The sequence below is a fragment of the Lampetra fluviatilis genome, chromosome 78 (genome assembly GCF_964198595.1).
Source record: "Lampetra fluviatilis chromosome 78, kcLamFluv1.1, whole genome shotgun sequence".
Lineage (NCBI taxonomy): Eukaryota > Metazoa > Chordata > Hyperoartia > Petromyzontiformes > Petromyzontidae > Lampetra > Lampetra fluviatilis.
Window position 1 is genome coordinate 824,292 of NC_136352.1, and position 18,517 is coordinate 842,808.

At 45.1% G+C, this 18,517-nt stretch overlaps 1 protein-coding gene across 3 annotated transcripts in view; it reads right to left on the minus strand.

Moving 5' to 3' along the window:
- The window catches only part of LOC144953565 (uncharacterized), a 60,063-nt gene extending 50,580 nt beyond the window's left edge, over nt 1–9,483 (minus strand). For all 3 annotated transcript variants that reach the window (XM_078884146.1, XM_078884147.1, XM_078884145.1), the window contains exon 1: nt 9,423–9,483. The gene's annotated coding sequence lies outside the window, so the exon portion shown is untranslated. The remainder of the gene's footprint in view (nt 1–9,422) is intronic.
- Between the last annotated feature and the right edge of the window lie 9,034 nt (nt 9,484–18,517).

Below are 18,517 nucleotides of genomic sequence, written 5' to 3' on the forward strand. Positions count from 1 at the left end.
ACCCTCACCACTCAACCTCACCCTCACTACTCACCATTCATCCTGACCAATCACCACTGACCAATAACCACTCACCACTCTCCACTAACCCTCACCACTCAACCTCACCACTCACCCTCACCACCCACCACTCACTCTCACCACTCACCCTTACTATTGACCACACACCCTCACCACTCACCCTCAACATCAAGACTCACCCTCACCACTCACCATCATCACAAATCCTAACCACTCACCCTCACCACTCACTCTCACCACACCCTCAGCACTCACCCTCCCCACTCACCCTCACCACTTAACCTGACCACTCAACCTGACCACTCAACCTCACCACTCACCCTCACCATTCACCCTCACCCCTCTCCCTCACCACTCTCCCTCACAACTCACCGTCACCACTCACCACTCACCCTCACCACTCACCCCTCACCATCACCACTCACCACTAACCCTGACCGCTCACCACTGACCACTCACCCCTCACCCTCACCACTCACCATCACCACTCACCCTCACCACTCACCCTCACCACTCACCCCTCACCATCACCACTCACCCTCACCACTCTCCCTCACCACTCACTCCCACCATTCACCCTCACCATTCTGCCTCACCACTCACCCTCACCACTCACCCTCACCACTCACCACTCACCATCACAACCACCACTCACCCTCACCACTCAACCTCACCACTCAACCTCACCCTCATTACTCACCATTCATCCTGACCAATCACCACTGACCAATAACCACTCACCACTCTCCACTAACCCTCACCACTCAACCTCACCACTCACCCTCACCACCCACCACTCACTCTCACCACTCACCCTTACTATTGACCACACACCCTCACCACTCACCCTCAACATCAACACTCACCCTCACCACTCACCATCATCACAAATCCTAACCACTCACCCTCACCACTCACTCTCACCACACCCTCAGCACTCACCCTCCCCACTCACCCTCACCACTTAACCTGACCACTCAACCTCACCACTCACCCTCACCACTCACCCTCACCATTCACCCTCAACACTCACCCTCACCCCTCTCCCTCACCACTCACCCTCACCACTCACCACTCACCACTCACCCCTCACCATCACCACTCGCCCTCACCCCTAACCCTGACCGCTCACCACTGACCACTCACCACTTACCCTCGCCACTAACCCTCACCATCACCACTCACCCTTACTACTCACCACTCAACCTCAGCACTCTTCGTCATCACTCACCCTCACCACTCACCCCTCACCACTCACCCTTCACCCTCACCACTCGCCCTCACCACTCACCCTCACCACTCACCCTCACCATTCACCCTCAACACTCACCCTCACCACTCTCCCTCACCACTCACCGTCACCACTCACCCTCACCACTCACCACTCACCCCTCACCATCACCACTCACCCTCACCACTAACCCTGACCGCTCACCACTGACCACTCACCACTCACCCTCACCACTAACCCTCACCATCACCACTCACCCTTACTACTCACCACTCAACGTCACCACTCTTCGTCATCACTCACCCTCACCACTCACCCCTCACCCTCACCCCTCACCCTCACCACTCACAACTCACTCTCACCATTCACCCTCACCATTCAGCCTCACCACTCACCCTCACCACTCACCCTCACCACTCACCCCTCACCCCTCACCCTCACCACTCACCCTCACCACTCACCCTCACCACTCACCCTCACCACTCACCCCTCACCACTCACCCTCACCACTCTCCCTCACCACTCACCACTCACTCTCACCATTCACCCTCACCATTCAGCCTCACCACTCACCCTCACCACTCACCCTCACCACTCACCGTCACAACCAGCACTCACCCTCACCACTCACCCTCACCACTCAACCTCACCCTCACTACTCACCATTCATCCTGACCAATCACCACTGACCAATCACCACTCACCACTCTCCACTAACCCTCACCACTCAACCTCACCACTCACCCTCACCACCCACCACTCACCCTCACCACTCACCCTTCCTACTCACCACTCAACCTCACCACTGACCCTCACCACTCACCCTCTCCACTCAACCTCACCACTCAACCTCACCACTCAACCTCACCCTCACTACTGACCATTCATCCTGACCAATCACCACTGACCAATCACCACTCACCACTCTCCACTAACCCTCACCACTCACCCTCAAAACTAACGACTCTCTCACCACTCACCCTCACCTCTCAGCACTCACCCTCACCACTCACCCTCACCACTCACGCTCACCACTCACCACTCACCCATCACCACTCACAACTGCCACTCACCGTCACAACAACCACTCACCCTCACCGCTCACCACTCACCCTCACCACCACTACTCACCCTCACCACTCTCCCTCACCACTGTCTCACCACTCACCACTCACCCTTCTCCCTCAACACTCACGCTCACCCTCACCAATCATCCTCACCACTCACTCTCACCACACCCTCAGCACTCACCCTCCCCACTCACCCTCACCACCTAACATCACCACTCAACCTCACCACTCACCCTCACCACTCACCCTCACCATTCACCCTCAACACTCACCCTCACCCCTCTCTCTCACCACTCACCGTCACCACTCACCCTCACCACTCACCCTCACCACTCACTCACCCTCACTACTCACCCTCACCACCACTACTCACCCTCACCACTCTCTCACCACTCACCCTCACCACTCACCATCATCACAAAGGGTGAGTGAGGGAGAGTGGTGAGGGTGTATATATTTGTGTCTATGATGACAGCAGTACATGCTGACGTTTTGTATGTTAAATGTAAAAGCAAAATGTGTGAATGTGTGTGTCTGCGACACGCAGTTTGTTAAAAAGGGAATAGGGCGATTTTAAAGTAATCTACAACCCTTGATTCCTTCGCAACGATAGCAAAGAATCGCTTCTTTTCGCGCTTGGGCTACATGTTTAATTACAGAGTTTTATTTCCATTGGTATGTTATGTTTGAAAGTTTTCAGGAGTTTTTAATAATATTTTTGCCCCGGTCAACGCCGGATATTTCCCATTCGTAGCAGTTTATATCGACTCTATAATCTACTTATTTTAAAGGGGAACAGGGCGATTCTAAATGAATCTACAACCATCGATTCCTCTGCGCAATTCAGAAAATCGATTCTTGGCGCGTCGGGTTTAAAAGTAATTACACAGCTGTATTTTCATTGGTATGTAATGTTTTAAAGTTTTCAGAAGATTTTAAATGTATTTCCCCCCCGGGCAACGCTGGGTATATCGAGTTTATAGCACAAAAAGTCTTCTCCTGACACGTGTAGGGTGTCGAGGCCTAGTACCGTGCAGAGCCTCCGGCCTCGCCTAGATGGCCCACCCGGCTGAGGCTAGGGGCTGGGCCGCTACCCCCCCCCCCCCCCGCGCTACAAAAATACTGTATAATCGCTATAATTTTATTATCTACCAACTCTATAATAGTAAGTGCACACATTGGAGTGGGGGGGAAGTGAAACTTTGATGTATTTACCTCAGCGTCGCGTGTTAATGCGTGTGCATATTTTTAACGGGAATTAAAAATGGCGTCCACCCCGCAGCGAAGGCGTCGCTACCTGTTGCCAGGGGCAACCGCCGTGGTCAGCGCCGGTCGGCAATAGTAATAGTAAATAAATAAATAAAGAGTAAATACATAAATAAAGAGAAATCACACGAAATCGATAATCGGACCGATGTAAAGGCGACGGACGAAAAATCTGAAATGCCTACGGTCACCGCGGAGCCGGGGGCGTGCCCACCTGCAAAATTTTTTCTTCCTAAACCCCACGGCCCAAGCGCCAAATCCCTCCAAAGCGAGCGTACGCAGACAGACAGACAGACATACAGACAGACGGACAGACAGACAGACGGACAGACGGACAGACAGACAAAAAGTGACGTTTATAGGTAAGAAGAAAGAAGAAAGATAGGCCTTAATTACATCACGAAAGCAGAGATCTCGTTTCTGGTAAAATTTCCATACTTCTCTGCTGTACTCGATTGACAGAAAATACAGCCGCCCCTTAATTATCAGAGGTTACGTTCTTGGAAAGTGGCATGCGACAGCTAAAAGAGCGATATTCAATACTTAAGCTTTACCCAAGTAATGGCGTTAGGTACATCACAATTGAAATAAGAACTGTACTGTATTCCAAATAAACTAAAAACGAAACAATTTAAGTAAACATTGGTAAACCGTATACAAAAAATATTCTGAGACAAAAAATAGGACACATCTATATAAATAAAGCAGACTTTGCACGCGTATACGTTACTTTGGGAACCAAATTGTGCCAACACCATGAAACCTACACCTTACGAGCTTTCCATGCGTACTTACTGGTGAGTTAGTGTTTTTCGCTCTATTTTTATTTTACCTGCTCACCTTCACCACCTGTAACACCTGCACACTCCAACCCCCTGCCGAAGCGTCCAACTCCCCCCCGCTCCTCAACACCCCCCCCCCCTCTCTTTCTCTTGCCATATGTTAAAGTGCTTGTGTTGCGATCGAAACTTCATAGTTTTTTGTTATTTTTTGTAATTTTCTTTGGTGGAAAACCAACCACCGTCAGTTTGGCTGCCCACAACTTGCATTATCATTGGCTGCTGACATTTGGGCTATGCCCATTTCAAACCCCTTATAAACAATTTGCCTTGGAAGCTAACTCCCCTTTTCCTCAAGACGACCACTTGTGTTGCGATCGAAATGTCGTAGTTTTTTTAAAGCCTTTATATTAAGTTCACTTGCTTGCTTGCGTGCTTGCGTGCTTGCTTGCTTGCTTAGGACCGTGCAAATCTTTCGCTCGTTTTTTAACCCACTTCCCGTGATCCAATCGAGCTGACATTTTGCACACAGACTCGTTGTGCGTGACAATTAATTTTCGTGAAAGGAAGGCCTTCCTCAAGAGATGCCGAGATAACAAGGTAATACCCATCGCTTTCACACTCACATCCGCTGCGCTTTTAAGGGATTACATCTTGAATCATTGCCTCACTTGATACAGCTAATCTGGCTGTGACGGTCCCACCTGATGACGGAGACTTGTGTTGCCTCCGAAACGTCGTGATTTTTGTTTTTATTTATTTAACTTTCTACGTGACTTTACCGAAAAAACCTAAGATGATTCCTTGCAGTCACGAAAGCTTCAAATCTAGAATTAATGCCCTCTACGGGGAGGAATTCCACCTATCTGTTAGAGTTTTTAACAGACAAAGAGACAAGAAGTCACAGCTTCTCGAGACGCTGGCCTTCCTCAAGAGATGCCGAGATAACAAGGTAATACCCATCGCTTTCACACTCACATCCGCTGCGCTTTTAAGGGATTACATCTTGAATCATTGCCTCACTTGATACAGCTAATCTGGCTGTGACGGTCCCACCCGATGACGGAGACTTGTGTTGCCTCCGAAACGTCGTGATTTTTGTTTTTATTTTATTTTACTTTCTACGTGACTTTACCGAAAAAACCTAAGAAGATGATTCCTTGCAGTCACGAAAGCTTCAAATCTAGAAGTATTGATATGTGCCAACACTACCTATGGAAGCTAATTTCGAAAAACAATAGAAGAGAGAACTCGTGCTTTCAAATAACATGTTTTGGCACCAACCAACTCGTCCCGACATCTGGCTGCATGCCCACATTTAAAGTGCAGGGTCAGGTACATGATCGGATTGGCAGGCTGCTGCCACTAACTAATGACCTACCTACATTAGCACATATCTACTTACATGTCTGACAATACTAGACAGGCTCACCAGCATTGTAAAAATGTCATCAACTCCTATTGCTGTGGCAAGATATGCTCCATAAGGAAAACTCTTATAGTCACAGTTTCAAGTGTGCCATGGAGAAGATGACTTCAGAGTACAATGTTGTCATTCATGCCAACTAAACTGCACATGGTCAACATGAGTGCTGCTTAAATGCACTCACAACATCTGAAGTCGCTGTCATTCTGACTGCTGAACAACATGGCACTCGAGGCATCGTCTTGCAACTGAGAAACAATAACCTACACAGAAATAAAACACACAGATCCTATGATACTCTTCAATGTCTACTGATTTTCTGGCAAGGTGATGATGGCTACACTCACCATAACATAAGTGTCTCCACTGCACTGCTATATTTGTTCTCACAAATCTCCTTGCATGTCTGACAACACTAGACAGGCTCACCAGCATTGCAACAACGTCATCAATACCAAGATGCAAACCCTGCAAGTTGATGATGGCTACCATTTCCTACTTCGCCAAACTGACCCAGCAACAGGCTTGCAAACACAAAATAATATTTCTGCCATGGACTTCTTTGCCTTCAGAATCATGGTGCGAAACGGCAGCTTCAATCTCTTCTTGAGATGCAAAGAGCTCTTCCACCAATTTGCTATCGACATGTATGCCAAAATTGAAGCTTCATTCGATTAAACCCATCAGATGACAAACCATCCAACATTGTCTATCCTGAAGCTCTTCAAGGGAAACAGATTTAAAAGCTGTCCTCATTATGAAACAAACAAGCCCTGTGATTGAATAACACAAGCAAAAAACCGTCACAAAAAAACAGATTTACTGACTTCATTGGCAGAAATAAATTATTCTAACAAAACCAGCATGGCAAGACATTACATTACTCTTTGGTTCTTTCGGTAAAGTCACGTAGTTAGAAATAAAATAAAACAAATCACGACATTTCGATCGCAACACAAGCGGTCGTCATAAATCAAAGAGTATATTGATTCCTGCAGTTATGAAAGCTTCAAATCATGTGCACGAAGCCATACAAATATACAAACACAGACATAATTTCAACCGTGATGACGGTTACAAACTAGGTAATCATTGGAAGTATGTGATTAACCATGCAAAAAAGATTTAACTACACTTATTTGCCAATCTTATTTGACAGACAACTATTACAGTTTTACCATGTTTAGTGGTGGTATCCCTGCCACAGGTTGAGTCACAAACCGCACCTCTCCACAACAAAGGCTCAGCCTTTGTTATGCAGTCTATTCTTAGTCTCAAGCCTCACCTTACCATATTAATAATAAGTATGCGCCCCTTGCACCACGATCTTCTCCAACCATTATATAAACGGAGTGGTAGCTACTGCAATCTCTCATTTACTTGATACAGCTGTCGTGGCTGTGACGGTACCACCTGAAGACGGAAGCTTGTGTTGCCTCCGAAACGTCGTGATTTTTTATTTTTTATTTTATTTTACTTTTTAATGTTTTTTACCTACGTGACTTTACCGAAAAAAACCTAAGAATATGAATCCCTGCAGTCACGAAAGCTTCAAATCTAGAATTCAAATCAAGATTTAACCACCTCTACGGGGAGGGTTTTCACATCCTGATGACGACCGCTTGTGTTGCGATCGAAACGTCGTGATATGTTTCATTTTAGTTCTAACTACGTGACTTTACCGAAAGAACCAAAGAGTATGGATTCCTGCAGTCACGAAAGCTTAAAATCAAGATTACTATTAATGTTTGATTACTGAGACCTGTGGGAGCCGGGTAACTTAGCTAGTACTGAATAAATACAATACTTCCGACAATATTTGTGCTTGAGTGGGGAGTGGTAGTGCAACGGTTAGCGTGCTGAGCTATAAACCCAGCGAGCCGATTTCTATTCCTACAGAGCCAAGCCACAACATTTGGCTGTCGCCTGATGAAGCTGGTTGTAATTACTGGCAAAACGTCATACTCAGATTGTAAATGTTGTGGCTTGGCTCTCCAACACACAACCGGTGTGCTGTACTTTTGACGAATTGGCCACGTTCTGTTTACGTGACAACCCTTACTAATTGGCTGTCGAGTGTTGGTGGGTTTAACGACACCTTCATATATATTTACGCCATCTAACCCAAACAAACCTGAATTATGGATGTATATTTGGAGTTTGAGTGTCTCTCTCACCCCGTGGTCGCATAGATTTTCCTCCGGATCCTCCGGTTTTTCCCTCAACATCACCACGTGTTTAGAGTATTGACTGACTAGCTTTACTACCCGGCTTCGCCCGGGACTTGGATTCACGACGCCCGGCCGCCTTTGTCTCCCCAGTGGCGATGTTCACACACCACACCAGTTACTCGTTTGAGGCTGAGTCGACTTAGGGGAGGCCAAGGACCGGTTCAAATAATCGTCACCGGTGGTGGCCGTGAGCGGGAATCGAACTCGTGTCGCCGGGTTCATAGCACAGCGCGCTAACCACTACACTTCCGCTCCCCACACCCAAACGTGTGCGCGTACATAGGTACACATACACGCGCTTGCAGCAGACACACACAACGTTCAGTGTGCGTACGGCAGAGGTGGGACAAAGTCATTGTTATGCAAGTCACAAGTAAGTCTCAAATCTTTGCTCTCGAGTCCCGAGTCAAGTCGAGTCAAAGATGAGGCAAGTCCAAGTCGAGTCTGAAGTCATCAAAATCATGACTCGAGTCTGACTCGAGTCCAAGTCGCATGACTCGAGTCCACACCTCTGAGGTGGGACAAAGTCATTGTTGTGCAAGTCACAAGTAAGTCTCAAGTCTTTGCTCTCGAGTCCCGATTCAAGTCGAGTCAAAGATGAGGCAAGTCCAAGTCGAGTCTGAAGTCATCAAAATCATGACTCGAGTCTGACTCGAGTCCAAGTCGCATGACTCGAGTCCACACCTCTGGCGTACGGCAGTAAACGACTGAAATAATAAAGCAATGCTGCGCAAAGAACGCCTGAGACCTGCAACACATTTGTATTTAACTTTAGCCGCGGAGGGTTCGGGGGGTGCGTGACATGAGCAGGCACACTGGGTGACGCTTCCGCACACGGCTCACATGACAGATGTGACGTCATAGCTCACTTGCCGTGCAAAATATAGATGCATAATTGCCCCCCCCCCCCAAAAAAAATACAAAAGTCTATTTTTATAATTTTTGCATGGTGTATAGCCTGGAAAGTACCCACATGGAAAATTTCAAGTTTGTTGCATGTCGAGAAGTACGCTAAACATTATTAACAGACACACATAATCACAAATTTCCATTTTATATATACAGTCCCACACGTTGATAAGCCACTTCGTGGGAAGGTCGCTTCTGAAAAAGAGCGGTATAGCTCAGTGAGCTTGGACCGCTAAAATAAATAAATACACTGTAGAAATGAAAAAAGTTTTAAAGTAGTAAGCCAGGTAAAGACAAATTAAACTTAAGCAGAGAATTAAAGCAAATGCAATCAGGCGAGGGTAGGAGGCAAGGCCCCGCGTTGTAATGTTCCAACCAGGACATCGATTCCATACGCGCTGCTACTCAATTGATATCCCTACGAGGGGGAGAAGGAGCGAGGTTCTACCTGGGTAAACAACAACCACAGCAACGATGTGAACTTCTCACCTCGGGATCTCAGTGAGCGCGCGCGAGGAGCAGCAGCCTCCTGGTATCTCGTGACGTCACGAGACAGCAGGAGGTGACATGACGTCACTTTCCGGGTTCAACACAGTCCTCTCCCCCGACAAGCAGCGGTGTACCGAATAAATTATGTTAATGAACCGGGCCCATGTCGGATGATTAGGCTTGGCTGCTAAACCCATCGTATTTATGAACAAATTATGTTAATGAGCCGCAAATGACTCGGCGTAGCTTTGCCCAAATAAAGATTTTACTGTAACGGAAATCAGCAGTGACCAACTAGACATGACGTCACGCTCAAAATCGCGGGGGAGGGGGGATTGGGGGGCGAATACCTTGGTGACATGACGTCACTAGCGGGGTACACCTCCCCCTGACGTCTCACGCCGATGAGGTCCTGCGGAGTGGTGACGTCAGAGAGCGGGGTTTGAGTTTAAGTTTATTTACATTTATTTTCCATTGCTCCCTCTCTTGAACAGAGACCCCTTGGGTGCGTGAGCTCAACAACGTGAACATTATTGTGTGTATAGTGTGTACACTGTGTGTATACATTGTGTGTGTGTGTATAAATTGTGTGTATACACTGTGTATGTGCAGACTCTGTGGGTACACTGTGTGTACCTTGTGTGTACACTGTACACAATACATGTCTACACTGCGTATGTGTGTTCAAAGTGTGGAGGCGATCCGAATCAGTCGGGCGGCATTCTTTTAATCAGCTGCGCAATGCTGTGTGGTAGCTACGTGGTCTCTTTGCTCCGAACGAAGCTTCGGTTCTTCTCGGCCACAGTCATACCCAGAGGCGTAGCTAGGGGGGGGGGGGGCAGGGGGGTACATATGTCCCCGGGCGCCAAGGTTAAGGGGCGCCAAAATGAGGCTTACAACGTTACATTATAACTTATTGCGGCGGGCGCGGCAGCCTGAAACTACTGCACAAATCTACACCTCAACCTAAAAGTTTATATATCCCGCCACACATAGCCTACATGTCATGTAATTACATTTTGGTACGCGCGCCTATTAAGAACGTACATGAAAGAACGTCCCAAACAACAGACAGGCGCAGTCTTTCAGCCTTAGTCACTGGCCTGTTTTTTGGTGGCGGAAATTACGACGGCCTATTTTTAAATCCTTTATATTAAGTTCGCTTGCTTGCTTGCTTGCGTGCTTGCTTGCTTGCGTGCTTGCTTGCTTGCTTAGGACCGTGCAAATCTTTCGCTCGTTTTTTAACCCACTTCCCGTGATCCAACCGAGCTGACATTTTCCACACAGACTCGTTGTGCCAGACAATTAATGTTCGTGAAAAAAAATTCCCAAAATTTTACACTTTTAGGCAAAAAAAAATATTTTACATATATTCAAATATAACTCATTCATCGCTTTGGCTGAACGTCACAGTATAAGAGCCCAGAGCGTAACCCCTCCACAGGCCGTGGCGGAGTAGCGCAGTTGGTAGCGCCCTCGCTTCCCATAACAAAGGTCGCAGGATCGATCCCGGCGTCCTCCACAGGCGAATATATTTTTAAATCCTTTATATTAAGTTCGCTGCCACGCATATAAAGGATTTATAGTGAAAAACTTTGTTTTTACGGGTTATACTTATTTGTTATTATTAGTGACACCACGCTCCAGGCAGCTGCAGCAGCCGGAGCAGCCCACGCACGTCAACAGAGCGTGGCCTTCATTTAGCAGCATTAACTACAAGGCTCACTTATACGTGTACGTCGCTCGTACCTTACATTTGAACTGACCTAAGAGCCGAGCCATGCTTGCTGGCGGACACTAAGTGAGAGTGTTACTGTGTTAGCTAGACCACCGTGCCACGACTACAAGCCACCGGACGAGCGTCAACCTCGGCAGGAAAGTCTATGCCGTTACATGGCCGCATACGACCGACAGTAGAAGCTTATAAGCGGTGGCGTCCAAAGCGGCGACCTATTTTGGTTACTTGAACAACAAGAGGTATGTTTTATGATATTTTTTGATAAATAAATTAATACTTTTAAAATATAGAATACAATTTATTATATCGATATTTTTAAATATCTGCAGCATAATCTGTCTTTAAGCGTATAAATTATGTACTTTTAATCTGCATGTAGTAGCACTATTCCAGTGCCACTATGTTATTGTCTAGGCCTACACATTTTTTTCACTTCAGTGCACTCAGTGATATAATAATATATTTATCATTTTTGTCAGCCATGTCAGGGAGAAAACGAAGTGGCGCTCAATGTCGTAAAAGAAAAAAAAAATCTGAAATGGCATCAAAAAAGTCAAGTACATTACTGGCTAGCTTTTTAAAGAAAGCCAAGAAGAAAGAAGCTGAAGCTGCAAACTCCAACTCTTCAGAATCAGAAGATGGCGGCTATCAATCACCTATTTCAGAGCATGTAAACGAGAAGGTTGAAGACATTGAGGACTCTGAGAAAAACATGGTTCAGACAGATGTTACTGTCTATGCTGAGGAAGACTCCGAAAACACTGAGGACCAGGGCGTCGTCGTTGAACAGGTTCAACATGATGATAAACTTGTTGACAGTAACGGGGAAGATGAGATAGAAGAATCTTCTGATAGAGAAGCTGAAGATACTCATTATGATGCTGTTCCTGCTGTACTAAGGTTTCACGATGTTGGTTACTTAGAATTTGATAAAACGACAAAGCTATCGAAAATATCACAGCCTCTTCTGAATGAAATGATTACTCTCGGATCCTTGCCTTTTCAGCACAGAGACAATCTACCATCAGTATCCAGAGAACGTTCAATTACATCAGCATGGTTTAAACGCCGACTAGCGAACGGAGAGGAAGTGAATCGTTCGTGGCTATTATATTCACCAATCAATACCGCTGCTTACTGTTTCTGTTGTCTATTATTTACATCATCGAGTTCAAACTCACGAGCTTCATTTGAGTTAACAAACGGTTTCAACAAGTGGAGAAAGCCAGAAAAACTAAATTCTGATGAAAACAATCCTAGCCACCGCACAGCTTTTACTACATGGAAGGAAGCCGAACGAAGGATAATTGATGGTACTGGAATTGACGCAGTGGTTCAAGCTCAGATTCATTTGGAAAAACAACGTTGGCGAGATATACTGCAAAGAATACTCACCTGTATTAAGTTTCTGGTTTCACAAAATTTGTCACTACGTGGCCATGAGGAAAATTTGAATGCGGATGAGGATAAAAATGTTGGAAACTTTCTCGCGTTGATCAAACTCGTTGCTCAGTATGACCCATTGTTAGCAAAACACGTACAACCCGCAGGAGAAAATCCGGGATCAGTTTCTTATTTGTCACCGGAAATCCAGAATGAATGTATTCACATACTTGCGTCGACTGTAAAGAACCATTTGTTGAGTGATATCAGGAAAAACAAGTACTACGGTATCTTACTTGACTCAACTCCTGATCTAGGACATCGGGAACAGCTTTCTCAGGTCATAAGATTTGTGGATGTGGATTTTCAAACTAAAAAAGTAACTATCAAATAATCATTTTTAGGTTATATCGAGATACATGCAAAAGATGCAGCAAGCCTAGATAGAGCCATCGTCGAGAGACTGAAATTTGACAACATACCTCTAGCCGACTGTCGGGCACAATGTTATGACAATGCTGCTGTGATGACTGGGCATATATCCGGCCTTCAACAACGAATATGTGACAAAAATCACAGAGCATTGTTTGTCAACTGTGACAACCACAGCTTAAACTTAGCAGGAGTACACTCAGCTAAACAGGATCCACTTGTCGTCATATTTTTTGGAACAGTTGAAAGTATATATATTTTTTTCTCTCGTTCAACAATTCGTTGGGAAGAGTTAAAAAACGCTGTGCCCATCACAGTAAAGCGGGAGTCTGAAACACGCTGGAGTGCACGATCAGAAGCTGTTAAAGCTATCTATGAAGGACTGGATGAACTAGTAGGGCTGCTAGACAAATTATCGGAGGACGTAACTATGACGCCTGAAACCAGAAGTGATGCAGAACAGTTACAGGCATGCGTATTAATTTTTAACTTCATAGTTTAATTACATTTCTGGAATGTCATTCTTGGAAAATTTTATCGTGTTCAGAAGCGCTTACAGGATCCTACTATGAATTTCAAGGAAGCAGCAACTGATCTTGAATCTTTGGAGCATGAATGTGTCAAGTTTCGGGATGATTTGAGCCAAGTTGCTGTAGAAAACGCCAAAACACGATGCACAGCCTGGGGGATCGATGTGGACAGAAGAATTAGGCGACGTCGGAAGATGCCAGGAGAACTGGCAAGAGATGCAGGACTTTCAGCAGAAGAAGAAATTGTGCGGGTTATGAAGAGCGTATTTTATCGACTTCAACAGGAGATGTCAACACGGTTTTTATGACTAAAAGACATGAACACAAAATTTGGATTTCTGCTGGACGTCAAAACTCTTCTATCCGACACAGATGTCGATGCAATTCGTCGAAATTGCACAGATTTTGAAAATTTCTATGACACCGACATCAATGGCCACGAACTTTTTCACAGAAATTGGAGATTGCAAAATGCTGCTCAGTAACCGGAATGAAGTTCTACCAGAAACTTCTTTGGATCTTCTTAGTTTTATTGTGTTTGATGGAGACGACATATTTCCGAATTTGCGAATTTCACTGCAAATTTTATTAACAATAGCAGTTTCAATTGCAAGCTGTGAGCGGTCGTTCAGCAAATTGAAACTTATTTTGTCGTATTTGCGTGCTTCAATGGGACAAGATCGTCTCAGCGATCTTGCTCTTCTTAGCGTTGAAAGAGAAACATTGGAAAAAACAGATTTTGATTACGTGATTGACCAGTTTGCGACAGTGAAATCAAGAAAAATTAATCTTTTGTAGACTATGTCAACCAGTCTACGACAGTGACTTAGTGAGCCATGTAATATAATTTCTATAAATTTGCTTCTTTAAATACAATGTTTCATTAAAATTTAAATTGTTATTCCTTATTCGATGTAATAGGAAAATGTGATTAAACGGGGGGGGGGGGGGCGCCAATTTTATAGTTCGTCCCCGGGCGCAAAATATCCTAGCTACGCCTCTGGGCTTAGCTTCGTTGTCTAGAGTCGTATTATCAAACGGGATAATAACAATGAGTTGTAGGAAGTTATGCAAGTGTGATGTAATTATGCTAAATTAAGCTCGGCATCGTTGTCTAGGGTTGTATTATCAATCGGGTAATACAATTATTCTCGCTTTAACATTGACTGATCATGTCTGTGTTTTGTTTATGTCAGGTCTCCAAATTCACATCTCACCACACGATACAGTTCTTACAATTAAGATTATTATGCATGAACGTAGGAAGGCACCACTCAGACACTTCTGTGTTAAGCAACTTTAATTTCTAAGCAAAAACATAACACTCTAATATGCGAACTCTTATGCTTGGAATTGTTAACACCGTACTCCTGGAGATGTTCTCCTCATTGTTCCTTACATTTAACCCTCAATGATTACGTTGTCAAACTGGGTAATCGGAACAATCGATTAATTCCTCGGAGTCGGCAAAACGCTTGTCGCTTGTTCGCTGGCAGCTGACACCCTTGCTCGGTGGCGCTCGGTGGCGCTGCTGCGTGCTCTCTCTCCTGCTCCGTACTCTCTCTCCTGCTCCGTGCTCTCTGGCGGTGCACGATTGCGCGTGCATCTGGTTCTCAGCGATGCTGGCTTGGACGATGCTGGGCGCTTTCCGCCCTTTCTCGAGGTTGATTGCTTGACGTTGCTCTCCTTGATCGTGCAGCTGGTGGGTGGGAGCTGACACTCAGTATAGAGTGACTTTGAGCGACACTTCTTCTGTCAGCGCTGAACTCTGACTCCGTGACCCGTCGCTACACAGCAAGCCTCGCCATCCTTGGTTGATTGCAGATTCTCACCCCGGAGCCTGCTGCTTGCAGTACTCAACTCTTTGCGTTGACTTCGTAGACTCGTGGCTTCTGCTGGTGCAGCTCGTTGACAATGTGCCAGTCACGGGGGCAGGTTCCCGGAGCCTGCCGATCGCAACCCTGCTGGTTTGTGGGAGCTGGCACTCGCTCTCAAAACTTGTAAATTGTATTTGCACACCTCTTACACAACTCTGATAGCTTAGTACAATACAACTTATCGCAATCCTTGACTTTGCAAGCGACTCAAAACATCAGGATAAATGTAGAATAAAACTTTCAGCGATACTATGTCGGTCCATGCCGAACTCAGCACCGAGTATCACCTCCCCCCTCTTCTCTGCGAGACACCACCCATTGTTGATCTCGAGGCCGTGCCCCGGAGTCTGCTCGCTGGTCGTAGCTCTTCTGTCCCTTGCAGTAGCAGTAATGTATGGGTAGTGTCTCTGTTTTTACGTGAAAATCTCTCCCCTCGGCTCGCCTTCTCAAAAACCACCGGAACTTCCTTTGATTTCGCTCTCAGCCTGTGGGAATAGTTGTTTGTCCGGCATACGTGTGTGTGTTCTGATTTTTTTAAATATAAGTTTCATCAAAGCCTGGTTCCCGGCGCCTTCCTCAAGCCATCCTGCCATCAATGGAAACAGCTGCTCCAGATTGCCCCCAAGTGCGTCCTTTCAGTCCTCCAACCCTCTGCAATAATTAATCTGGAAGGAGGGGGGGGGTCCCCCTGTCCGGGTATGTTTTTCCCCCTCTTCCCCCACGGCTGGGTGTGGCATTCTTTGCCTCTCACAAAGAGGTGTGTTGTGGCTTTTGAAGTTATTTCTCTGTTGTACCATTTGAAAGTAAAACAATATTATTTTACCTCTTATAGCTTGATACCGTACCACTTTTGTAGTTCTGATTTCTGTCAGTGACTTAAATTATGTTTTATGTAGTGTTTACCGTACTTCCATCGTGGTATCTGATTTTTATTTTTAAGGGGAGATGCCCTCTGCATGCGTATGCAATTTCTATCACGTGCTGCTGGGAGACAAAAGCGGTTGGGAGGCTCTCTCTATGAGATGCATTTATCTTGGTTATGTGTGATTGACCTATTTCGCCTCATCCCTCCTGGATGACCCTTGGTCTAATACTTCATAATTATTATTTGGTTTGTTTATTCAAGATTTGTGATTTATCATTGTTATAACCACGTATATTCCTATGGTTTTATTAACCTTCGTGTGTCTGTATCCAGGGATTGTGCTGTTTTACACGTTATATTTAGTTGTTACTTAAGCTTTCTTGACTGCTGGAATTCGTATTTCTTGGTTTTTGGTAACGTCATGTAGATAGCAAGATACAACAAGAAACAATATGTCAGGTGAATGGGAGTAAAATAAGGTAATTAATAAATCAAGCCCACCAATGGGACTGCAGTCTGGTTTTTAATCTGGGTGAGTGTGGCAGACTATGATATCGACTTCATCTTTGTCGCTAAGTTCTGAACTTTTAACCGTTGTATTAAGAGAAACGAAAAAAAATATGTATATCGTGGCGTCTACTGTCTGTTGTTTTGAGGGGGCCTTTTGAAGTCCTGTCGAGATTTTCCAGAATCTCATTAGCAAAACCCCTTCCCCCTTCTCTTGTTTTTGGGTTTTTTTAAAATTACCTTTTATGGCTTATCTCTGTTGCTTGGTCGGTGTGAAAGGTATCTGTTGTGAGGGAGCGGGTTGTACCTCACCCTTTCATGTCCCAAAAAATATTGGAAGAATTATTCTTGATTTCAATTTTGGGAAAATGCCTATATATACAACAAAACACCACATTTTTACCATGTCAGTGTGTAACAGTGTCAAGTTTGTATTTGCTGTATAATTACTCTTTTGAAATCGGAGATTGAATCAAAACAATATTTTTTTTGTTTTCCTCTGGAACTTTTTATTAGCATGGTAACAGTCATAAAATTAACACAGCACATATGCAGCTGAAATTAGATCTGTTCATCCGAGCTTTCAAGCACAACTGAGCCTGGCTTCACTTAAGTTACGATTGAATATGAATTTATACATGTGTGCATAATACTATTATGTCCAACACCCTTTGCTATGTTAGATTAATGTTGCTTAAATAAATGTTCCTTTTGTAGACAGCCGAAATTGTGTGTGTGGAGTTTTGGGTTAACATTAATTTGAAGATACTCGGTCTTTCAGGCATATTTCTAACCACTTGCCCTCTTATAGTGTGCCTTAACAGCCCGTATGTTGAATTGGGGAATCTTTTTCACTACATCATAAATATATGAATAAGTATAGACGGTAAATTAAAGTGTGACTGTATATATGCATTCTTCTGTGACTCGATGCTGACGTAGATGGTGTGCATATTTTTTTCTGTCTGCAGCTGACGCTTCTTCTGATGCTTCCTCTGCAGAATTGGTCTGATGGAGCAAAGACACTCGGCACAGCTCAGTATAAAAAAACACCACTGTGACCAGTGTCCTTACATCACGAATTACGCTGGAAACTTGAAGAAGCACCACAAAACACACACAGGAGAGAAACCCTTCAAGTGCACTGTGTGTGAGATGGCATTTTCACAGTCACAAAATCTTAAAAGGCACCAGAGAACACACACAGGAGAGAAACCCTTCAAGTGCACTGTGTGTGAGAAGGCATTTTCAAGTTCAGCTATTCTTAAACAACACAAGAGAACGCACACAGGAGAGAAACCTTTCAAGTGCACTGTGTGTGAGAAGGCATTTGCACAGTCATCAGGTCTGCAAAGACACCAGAGAACACATAGTCATCAGAAGAAGGGGTGGAGTTTGAAATCGACTTGTAAAAGCCAAAGTGCTGCAATGAGCCCATCCCTCATGAAACAAGAACCAGAAGAAAATTCCTGCTTGGACACTTTGAAAGGTTATTATACTTTGAAAGGTATCAAGGTGAAATATGAAGAGGCGAAGGTGAAATTTGGAGGGGGGCAAAGTGAAGCAGGAGGAGATTTCTGACTGTGAGGCAGAGCGAGGTAACTCCCAGCAGTTTGTGGAAGTGGAGGTGTGGGTGGACTTCTTCAACAGTACAAAGTGAAAGAGACCAGGTAGATGTGCAAGTTTGAGATAATAAAAATCCAATAGATGCACCTTTGTCACAGGCATTTCTAATGAAACGAATGAATTTGAACACTCAATTC